This window comes from Dermacentor silvarum, chromosome 5, assembly GCF_013339745.2.
Source record: "Dermacentor silvarum isolate Dsil-2018 chromosome 5, BIME_Dsil_1.4, whole genome shotgun sequence".
Lineage (NCBI taxonomy): Eukaryota > Metazoa > Arthropoda > Arachnida > Ixodida > Ixodidae > Dermacentor > Dermacentor silvarum.
In genome coordinates, this window is record NC_051158.1 from 31,868,346 (window position 1) to 31,880,108 (window position 11,763).

The window sequence follows — 11,763 nt, forward strand, 5'->3', positions numbered from 1 at the left end:
CCCGGCACCGCGGAGCGCGCACAGAACCCGTAGCAATTAAGTAAACCAGCGCGCTTCGCGTGGCTATAACATCGAATCCGATTTTGACGGCAGTTTTCCCGAGAAAAAAACAACAACAACAACAACAAAAAAAAGACGCACGTAAGTTGCACCGTTCTATAAGACGCACCGACGAAAAATTCTGAAAAAACCGCGCCTTATACATCGAAAAATACGGTAATACAAAGCAGTGTCATGAGGGTTCTTATTGTAGGACAAAGTGCGCCTCAAAGAGTGTAAACTGCTTTTAGAGGGCATAAAACAAATCAAGATAGCACATAAAATTCTTTATTCCTTTCAGTGTCTGGTTTTTTGCGTATGTGACACGCCCCCAGCGTCGCCATTTGCTTCACGAATATTATAAACGAACACAACGGTTTATTTTTGGCTCTACAAAAATGAAAAAAAAAAATCACGCGTCATATCCATTGCTAGCCGTGAAGGTGGGTTACCAGCGAAGCAGTTTAGCACACGAGATAGAGGTAAGACATAATTTAGACCGGTATGAGCAAATTTCATTTCTCTTGAGCAACGACGGCGCTCATCGTGAAGAAAGACCCGTATACACACTTTTATTTTGATCAGCGGGCTTGATCGGCGGCATACATTCGCGTGGAAGACCACCGGCACCTCGGGGAGTGGGACGCGCGACGGAACCGCCACGCCAGGAGAGCGGAAGGAAACGGCGACAAAGAGAGGGCGGTGCGAGCGTACACATGGTCGATGCGGGTGGCACAGGAGCGTATCTTTGAGAAACTGATTATCTACTTAGAGTCTACTGATTTTGAAAATGGTGCCTATTGATAACTAGTCTACTGAAAATGCATATCCAGGTGATGAGACGTATAAGCTTTTGCACAGAATGAAGCGATTTTGCATCAAATTCGGGAGCTGAGTCTTTGCCAATCTGTTGACGGATACGAAAAATGCATAGAACCCTAGCCATAGACAGCTTCGCTGAAAAAAAAAAAAAAGGAACACTCCTGGCCACAGTTTCTCAGGACCAATTAAAGTTCTTGTCACTGTCACGGATAATGGCAAATGCTGTCTTGGTGTGGTGCTCGCATTCCTGACAAAAGGAATTTGTCGAAAGAATCATGGCGGGACAGAAACGCGGTGACGTGCCGGTGCGTCAATGATGATGGAAGGCTTAATAAACACTTTGCACTTGTACATACGTCAACTCGGTCTTGTTACTTCCACGATCATAATCATGATAACATATAAAACATATAAACCAATTATATGCACAATTAAGTCACAGGAAAAATTGATAATTGCATTCACGTCGCCTATCATCTCCGCGGATGGTTGCGCCGCTGAATTTTATCTGCCTACTTGCGTATAGGACTTCGTTTACCAAGTCAGAACCACCGTGGTCTCGACTCTCACACCCTTCACATTACGTGATCAACGCTGATGATGGCTGTACAGCGACCGAAGGAAAGGAACGCAAACAGAATTGTTGGCATCAAACTTCAATGCTTGATTTTCTGCTGCCGAGCGCTCAGCTGCATGCTTGGTCGCTCGATAAGAGGTCGAACGGTTGTCGTGATGCAAATTTTACGTTCTATAGGAAAGGAGCTAGCATGTCACCGCAACACGCTCGACACGTAAGCGACAACCATGTGTAACGTCATGCATAGTATTTAAGGTCATAATTATCACCATCATCATCCACCTCAACAACTCTTGGCCTATCCACCTTAGTGGGTACGAGCCATGACAGAGCTTCATCATCATCATCATCATCATCATCATCATCATAATCATCATCATCATCCTCATCAATTGTGTGCCAGCCGCCTCCGTCCCGGCTGTATCCAGGCGACCCAGGACATCCAGGGCTGCTGGAAGACACTGGACGTGGTGTACACCGAGGCATGTATTGCGTGCTCGCATTCAGTATAAGCACAGTGCGATCGCCCGCTTGCCCCGAGAGCACCGTCTTTCGCGCTGCCTGCAGTAGCTGGCTGAGATGCGACGATCATGAGGTCCTAAATGCTCAGGTGGTACAAGGGACCTATGCTGCCCCGATATTGCATGTGTTCGATCTACGGCGCCTGTACGACAGGTAAGGTTGCGGAGAAAATTCTCAGCTATTGTGTAAAGGCGACTTGATGAGGCATCAATGGAAATATTTATTTATTTATTTATTTATTTATTTATTTATTTATTTATTTATTGTACCCTCAGGGCCGAAGCATTACAGACGGAAGTGGCAAAAACATTTCTGTGAAAGGATACACTTATACATATATTATATAATGTACCAATACAAATACAATACTCTAATTAACAAATCAAATCAATACAAATCACCAAACTATAAAACAATGTAAACTGACGAGATGATCAGTTGTGTATCACGCTGGCGCGAAATTCAAACAGTTCGCGCAAATTTGTGACGCGCATGCGCGCTTTCGCCTTCTTGAAGCGAGCATACGGGCTGGCATGAATAGAGCGTGCAGGCATTATTTTCGTGGTGCCAGATAACCCACGTCACAAAGAGCCCACGGAAACGAGCAGTTCATGTAGCTTGTAGCGACAGCGCGCAGTGTTGAAACAAATGGAAGTGCTAGTCTGGAGCGGACACGGTCAACTGCGTCATCCCGCCATCTTTGATTGCCTCAGAGGGCGGCTATACGCCATGTTTGATTGGCCCAAATGCCAGCGTGGCAGAATTGCTCTAGAATATTAGCCGCCATAGCATACATGACAGTGATGGAAGTGCTGCTCCACTTACTCCAAACTGCTCCAAAAGAGAAGTGCTGCTACACGCTGCTCCGAACTGTCATTTTTGTTAGTAAATGCCCCGAACCTGCTCCGATACGGCGCTGGGAAACTCGATCTCATACTGATTACCAACTGCTGCTGGGGCAGCTGTGATGTGTGACTGATTACTTTTACATTGTGATGCTCAGCTTTTTGTCGGTTTTGATCCCATTTCTGGCACAAAAAGTGGCATTTTATATATATTGCTCCATTTAGCTGGTTTTTTTTTTTAAACTTTCCACGCACACTATCTTGGGGAAATGTGAAAGTGACTGAAATTACTTCTATTCCATACCGATTATCAACTGCTACTTTGGCAACGGTTATATAGAATTGTGGTTACTTTTATAATGTGGTGCTCAGCTTTACCGGTTTGATCTCATTTCTGCCACAAGTACTGGTATTTTAAATATAAGCTCATTTTACTGCGCATTCGATAACCATGCATCTTAATTGTTCATTTCTTGAAATGTGCGTTGATTATGTGCAATATGTTTCATAACAAATATTAATATTTATGAGACGCTTCGGTGATGGTCGTATGGAATATTTTGCCACCTGCTCCGAAAACACTAATAGCTGCTCCGAAAACACTTATGACTGATCCAAAGCGGAATTTTTTCGGCTCCGAAATCTGCTGCAAGAAGTAAAATGCCGCTTCCATTACTGGCATGGGATCGGAGCGGTGTTGGAAATGCGGTAGCAACTGACGCATGTCCTCCACGTAGCAACCACTCCATATTGTGCCTATCCAGTAACGATATGGCCAACAGGTTGTGCAGGCTCTTCTGAGCAACATCATGATATTCCGAGCGCGTGCTTGTCTGTAGATTGGCGGCGCGAAATTGAATCGTTTGGGGCAACTGCTTGAAGCTGGCGTGCGCGCCCTTTCGATAACACTGATATAAAACACGAAATACCCATTGAAAACCCGACGAAAAAGCACGCGTGCTCAACACCAGCATGCTGTAGTTTGCGCGTGACGTCATGGTCGCCTGTCATGAGCCGTCGTCCTCTTTTTGCGAGAGCGGTCACAGAACCAGACTAAACAGGAAAGACGGCACTTCGCTGTTGCTCATGTTTCAAAACAATGGCTATCACCACGATGTCATTGCGATTAAATCTACCGAAAAATCTCGTCGGTGACCTACCAAGAATAAGCGTACGTTCCCGTTCACCATGAGGTGGACGAGCGCGGATCAACCTTGGGGTTCATTGTCCACACGTCCATAAATGGCGTCCGCTAATGGCAGAGGCTGGTAGCGACACCTTGTGACAGTTTGATCAACCGCAAGGTATATACGTGGTTTCGCAGATGCCGTCAGGTTTGAGATATGGTTTATCCATAGCCGTGATTACGTTTTCCCTCCGCCTTTATCGGCATTCGAGTGGCACATGTCAGATAGACGTACGCTTATATGGCGCCTGTTTTTAATTTCTGAAATATAGTTGGAAGTCTGCGCCTGTCCTGTTTACGAGTCCCTTTCTCGTCCGTGTTTTTTGACGCACTGCCGTGTATATATACTTAAAAAAACTAACCAAATAGTCCAAGCAAAATTTGTGTTACAATGTGCATTTTGTGTTACACGAGTGTCCTCGTAAAAAAAGTAACGTAGTTACTATACGTCAATGAGTGCTGTAGCTCAGTAGCGCACCCAGGATCTCTGCCAGGGGGGGGTTGATAGTTTGCCAATACCATCTAAACACCACTAATTTCGATTTCTTCACGGGAAATTGTAAAAAAAAATGCGCTTTTTGCGAGTGTGCAGACGGTTGCGCGTCTTACATCTTAGTTGCAGTACTCAAATGCGTAAGCAAAGAAAAGGGGTTAAACAAAAGGGGGGCTTAAGGCGGCCTCAGGGGGGGGGGGGGTTACAACCCCCGAATCCCCCCCCGTCGGTGCGCCACTGCTGTAGCTGACGCATTTACATCAGCAGTGCCACGTAAACCGGCAAAAGGGAGGAAGTTCAATTAAAGGAGAAGAGTGTCATCCACCAGAGAGTCACAGGATTCTGCTACAAGAAAACCTACGTACTGTTTGTTACCTCAGAAATAAATTTTCGCAGTGACAGTAAAATTCGTCCCAGGCCAGGGATCGAAACTGGGACCACCGTCTTTCCATCGCCCACGCGCGTGAACGCAGGGTTACAGACTGGCTGGCGATTTGTAGCCTGTGACACGCACACCCACGTCCCGATTCGGAGTTCGAACCTGGGTCCAACACGCCTCCCCGGGAGGATCGCCCTACCATCTGAGCTAGCCACGAGATTTCGCAGAGCGAGGCCGAATTAACTGACAAATCGAGACACTGAGACAGCGACAAATAGCAGATCAGTTTAGGCGGAAATCCGCAAGGGTTCGGATACGAGTTGTCGAAGTCGAAACTGCTAACCCCCTACAAATTGGCTGATTTGAGGCGGTCAGCCGTGGACAAATCTTTTTATTGCGATAGCAATTATATGGACACTTCAACCGGATGGCTGCCGTCGTCGTCGCCGTCGCCGTGAGGTTCCGTATAGATTCCAATGGCGATAAAACCGTCGCCGCGCGCCGTATGCGCGAGTGAAATCGCGCGGAGGACGTGCGCTATCACGGAGAGCGAACGCACGGCGGAAAGCAAACGCGACCGTCGCGCGAAAGGCCGTGGGGGTATGGGAGGGAGGGAGGGAGGGAGGAGGCGGGGCGACGCTGTGCTGCTTCACGAAAGGCTTATCTTACAACCGGGTGCAAGGGGAACTGGCCACTCAATCTCCCACGCGAAAGCAAGAAAGCGGGAAGGCAGCGCGGGAGGGAGGGGGGGCAGCTTCTCCTCTGCCAACAACTTCTCTGCACAACTCCTCTGCACTTTTCCCGGCGCTGGCGGTCGCCCGCACCGTCTCTTATCTCCACACGGCTCTGGCTTTTGTATGCGCTGTGCATTCGCCGCTCAGTTTCCGTTGAAGGGATTGACCGCGCGAACAATTCGCCCGCTGCGGCGGCTGCGCTTGCTGCCAGCGTTTTGACAGTCGTTGTCTGCGGTCATTCGGTGTGATCTATTCATATTTGCTTGTGCGCGCTGACACCATGCTTGTTAATTCAGTTAGTCCAAATGTGTCCAAGTTTATGCAGCCGATAAAACTACTATCCCTACTCCGAATAGCTACTAGTTTGCTATTAGTTTACTAGTCTACTAGTTTGCTATCGCAATTCATGCTTCGCCTTTCGGGCGAAACTGCGACATTTTTTATACGAACAAAAAGAAAAGGTTTTGAGAATCCATTGACTTTGTCCCTTCCTTTGTCCCTTCCTTTGTCCCAGTGCAGCGGTTGGGGCATGGCCGCCAAGCGGAGCAGCAGTGATGATGACGACCGGGAACATCGGAAACGACCGGCAGAGGGCGACGAAAGCGGCCAGAGTGAGGCCAAGGTGCTCAGGCTGCTCAGCACGGATGAGAAGGGCGAGGGCACCCGGGGGACGGCTCCGGAACAAGAGCAAGGTGGGAGCGACCGAGCCTTTTATCGAGTATATACGCGAAGGAACGGCACACGAAAATCGCGTTATTTTTAACGGGCCCCCTCACCAGGTCAGGTCATTTTGAGCTGACAAGCGCAGTGCACACAATGTGCGAGAACGATCGTGTCTGCACAATATTACACCGCTAAGCGCCGCGCTACGTTTACGTAGTCGACGTCAGTCGCACAACTGCGCCTACGTAAATGACAGTGCTGTGACGTCACTCACAGTGACACGTGACTTCGAGAATTATTCGAGGCAACATCAGTTATTTGTTTGATCTGTTGCTTCAATAGACGAAGTAAAGTTTAGAGAAATAATAAAACATTCAAACTGCATGTTTGCGTGTCTTTGGTTTACTTCGTGCGTAGCAAGAGTGATCTACTTCCGTTTCGTCTGCTTGTTCCCACGTCGTGCATGTCGCGCGCGCTGAGAGCGAAACTACGACACTTTCGACTATCTTTCAGCGCGCGATCGTGCTATTTCATCCGATCGCGTCTGCCTCAGTGTTCATGTGGCAATGATTTATCGTACTGCTTGTCTGGGGCCCGTAGGGATGTTGCAATATCCTCCATGCGGTAAGGAACCATGAGCCGGGCCTGTGTCTCCAGACATTCGCGCACTGCAGGATCCATTTCGCAGAAGAAGCCACACAACAGCGCAGGCGTTCTAGTGCGCAGCTCGAAAGAACGTGCGCAGAGCGAAACGAAACAAACGCAACAGCTCGCGGACTACCTGAAGTCTTCCGAAGGCTAGACGGGGGAAAGTGGTGAGTGTGTCGATGTCGGCAGTGAAGCTCGCCTTCTGAAATGAGTTTGCGACAAATATTTCCATCTCTGGTAATAATGAACCAATTTGAACAGATTATCGTGGTAGAACGCTACCCAGAAGGCACGTAACAAATTCCAGAGTATAACTGAAATTTGCTCTGTGGCCTTGTGAGGGGCCCTTTAAATGAGTGTTGACATCGCATTCTTGGCTTGTCTTTTTTGCATAAAATGCAAGTCCGAGCCCACTAAACCCGAGAAAAATACTGGCACTTCGCAGAGCGACCTAAATGATTTACTATAATATAGTCTATATAATACGCGTACTTGTTTGTATGATGACCTCGGCGATCGGGCGGCGCATGGGTTTTGGAGGCATATGTTAACAAGGGCTAGTTAAGTCTTCGTCGATGAAAAGTGTTTACATTACGTGCGAGGGAATGCAAAGACTTTATAAACCTCACAACTTTTGCGAAACATTTCTCGCGAAATGCCGAAATTTTCGAAAAATACAATGAACGCGGCGGCGTTGCATTGAAGTCGTCGGTGCCGCGTACAGGAGACCTCGGAGCGTCTCGTAGTTGTGCAAGTGTAGGCCATTGTAGCCACAGAAGGGACCTGAGTCACGATACAGAAATTTTCAGATGAATAAAGATGTGTTTGACCTATAGCGAACGGCAATTCATAGACTTTACGAAATAAAGAAGATTCACGCGCAACTCGAGGCGATCAGAGACTGATGTTCCGTCAGGCGCTGTGGCTTGCCGGTTATAGCGTTCTACTGCTAAGCGCGAGGTAACGGGTTCGAATCCCGCTCGGGGAGGCTCTATTCCGATAGGGGAGGAAAAGCAATATCACTCGTGTATTGTTCATTGGGTGCGCAATCCATAGCTCCTCCCACTGCAGTGTCTGTCATTGCCCATGCGTAATTTTTGGGGCCTTGAATCCATTATTCAATAACTCTGTTAGTGAGCCAGCAAGTCAAGTGCATGGTCAGTCAGAGAGTCAATCTGCCATGTAAACCAAACCGTTTTACGCCCTTAATGGTGCAAATTGGTCTAGAACTCACTCCTTCACACCCGTAAGGGGTATAAGGGTGTGAGTCAGGGACAGAAAGCACCCTTATGGTTACAAACCGGTTGACAGTGTGCCAATCATTCAGTAAGTCAATTAACCTGTCAGTCAGTCAGTCAGTTAGGGAGTCCCTCAATCGGTCAGTTCGTAAGTCAGTCGGTAGGGTTGGGCCAGGCGTGTCGTGTCGATCAGAATTCGTCTCGGGGAGCTATTCTGTACACTCAATTCCGCCCACTTCGGCGTTTTGAGCCAACCAGAGAGAGAGAGAGAGGCCGTGGCAGTCCCGCGAGCCAATCATCGACGGCAAGATGGCGAACTTGACAATATGGCGGATTTTGACAGTGTTCGGAATAGCAGCCTCGGTCGGTCGGATCACTCAGTCAGGTTCGCTTTCACGCGACCGACCCGCTGGCGGTGGCGCATCGATTACACCTTGCAGCCGGCCCACCCCCCAAGCGGAGCAACGACAACAGCGACAAACCGGCAAGCAAGGCGGACGCACTGAGCGGCGAGAGGGAGCCCAAGAAGCGAAGGGTCGCCGGCGAGAGCGAAGACGACGGGAAAGCCGAGAGTGAGCAACAACAACAAAGCAGCGCTAATCTCTGTGACGCCACGCTAAGGACAGAGCGAGTCAGTGGAACCTGCATTCCGCCCCGCCACCGCAGTATCACTTAATTATTTATCACGGAAAACTATAATAACTTGCAACACCGTAGAGGCTTGGGCTAGTCGGTACATACTCGACAGGGGAACAGCGCAAAAAAAAAAAAAAAAACAAGAACAAACAAAAAACAAACAAACAAACAAACAAACAAAAAACCACGAAAGACAAGAAGGGAAACAGACACCAGTGTTGACTGACGACTGAATTCTTTATTCAGAAAGAAACACAAATATATGCCTAAAGAAAAAGAAATGTACATCACAGGACATGGCCGAGAAGAGTGAGACACCGATTAGATTTCCCCCGAATTACTGCGGTTGTTAAGATACGTTAGTTCTGCCTCAGACAAGGCCAAAGACGGAGTGCTGACGCAAGACGCACCATTCCTTGCGATAGCAGCAGCCTCAAAGATTCCCCGTGCTCGAGCGTCATTGTAGCGTTCGCGGATAGCGCACCGTGAAAAGTCAAGCCCCGGAGTAGGGCACACATCACGTTCACTATAGTGTAAGGTCAAGTTGCTGCCCGTACTGCCTAAATAATTGACCGAGCGAGACAAACGTTAAATCAATTATTCAATGAAATACACACTATGAATCAAGCAATCGATGAAATGACGAATTCAGTTGTTAGCTGCTAATTCCTTAGTGAAACGATTGATGGATCCGTTGATCAATCATTTGATCGACCAAACAGTCAGCCAATAAATAAATAAATAAATAAATAAATAAATAAATAAATAAATAAATAAATAAATAAATAATAAATAAATAAATAAATAGTGACGTTCGCTTTCACTTCACTGGAGCTGCGATTCGATTCCGTCTCGCAGCAAGCGAGGCAGCCAAGGAGAGCGACGAAACCGATAGCAAGGACACTGACAACGATGACACCGTCAGAAAGGACACTGAGGACAAGAACACCGACAAGAAGGACGACAGCAAGGACACCGACAGAAAATACGCCGAGAGCAACAACAAACAGTCTGCAGACGAGACGGACGGAGAGAGAGAGCCCAAGAAGCCGAAGGTGTCCGGCGAGAACGAAGATGACCAGGGCACCGAGGCGGGTAAGCGCGACACTGCTCGTACGTGCGGGACCATGCCAGATGGGCCGAGAGCCGCTGAAATGTCCCTACCGCGTCCTTAGGCTTCAATCAATCAATCAATCAATCAATCAATCAATCAATCAATCAATCAATCAATCAATCAATCAACCAATCAATCAATCAATCAATCAATCAATCAATCAATCAATCAATCAATCAATCAATCAATCAATCAACACTTTGGGAAGTGTAATTTGGCAGAGTTTGACAGCGCTTTGTGCTCTGTTTTCTAGGAGCAGATATGCGAATCGGCACAGCTTTGCTATCTGTGACAAGTCTTGCATTTGCCAAAGGCTCAGAAGAGCAAAGTAAAGAAAGAAATAAAAAAAATATATATAGCCCATTAGTGACACTTTGAGCCAGTGCACTTGGCTCGTTGGGTGTCACTTTGGCGGCGGGGTGCTAGACGGAAAAAGGAAGGGTTATTCAGGAAAGGGTTACTCAATTAACTATGTGGAAAAAATGCATATTTACAAGAACCTTTGCAATAAAATATAGAAATAGTGTAATCTTTTTAACACATCTATTCGTTTCTGAGCAAATGCAGTTAAGAAACATATCCAAAATCCTGGCAGTTAAAATGGCTGAATCCGTGGAGGGCTCGATGGATGCCAAAAATGAATGTTTCAAGCCTGCTTTGGCTTCGCTGATGTTACGGGGATGCTCGTAACATTTTAATTCACACACGCAATAAAAAAAAGGCCTTAGAATTAGTGACGACTCTGCATCGGGTAGTTTGTTTATCCTTGAAGCACTCCTATTGTGGCTACACATTTCTGTGTGCACAGCGAAGTGAGTTCGTCTAACACACTCGCTGGCAAGTGCACTCCACAGCAAGTGTCGCTAAACCTTTCTATGTGACGGGCCTGCGAATTACACTAAATTTGCCCGTCTTACTAGAGTAGTACTAGTTTGTCTATTTTAATATAAATACTATAGTAAACGAGATAATTTCTTTCCTGTTCCTCATCTTAAGAGAATGCGCATTAGTCTGCGCGGCTGTTTTTTGAGAGCACTGTCAAGCATGCACTATAAGGCTTCCTAGCTTTCCCGTCGACGCCTCTCAAAATTGTTCACAAGAATAGCAGGAATCTTTATTGCCTGAAAGTGGGGGCAGAAACTTTTATGCCTCTGTTGTCTTCTGCTCAATTGATTTTGATGCACCTGTTCACACACACAAAGCTTTGCAGCAGCGGGCCTTCTCCTTTAGCTACCCTATTACATACCTGCCAACTTTTACGATTTTATTATAAAATGTCTGGCCTTTTAGCTCTCGTTTACGATTGTCGTATTGATATACAAATAGTTTCCTATTGATTTGCGCATAGCGTATAGACTCATGGAAGGGCTGCACTTGTGAGGTGCAGCCCTTACATGGGACCGAACCTTTGCCGGCGCAGCTGGCGACTTGTGGGGTCCCCGGATGTTCCATCGCCTCGGAGGTCAATTAAAGCCCCCTTTTTAAGGTCAATGCACAGCTCTCGTCATCTAATAGCAGCACGTGGCAGTACGCAGCACGCAAAAATTCGCCGATGCGCGCGCGTGGCTTCGGGGGCAACAAACGCGATTGCTTCTCCGTTGAAAATTTCTTTTCTCGAAATTTTGGGCTGCCAAGTTGGGGGTGCGTTCCTTGCACGGGTGGGGCCCTTACACGAGTCTATGCGGTAGCTTAGGGCGAAGCCAATTCCACCACACGACGCGCAAACTTATGCCACATCAAGGACAATTAAAAAAAATCTTATTCAGATTTATTTCTGGCATGGAGATTATATTGGTACGAAGAAAACAGTGGAATTCATAACTCATTAAAAAGTGACTAATATGGTAATTAATTAGTAATTGATTTG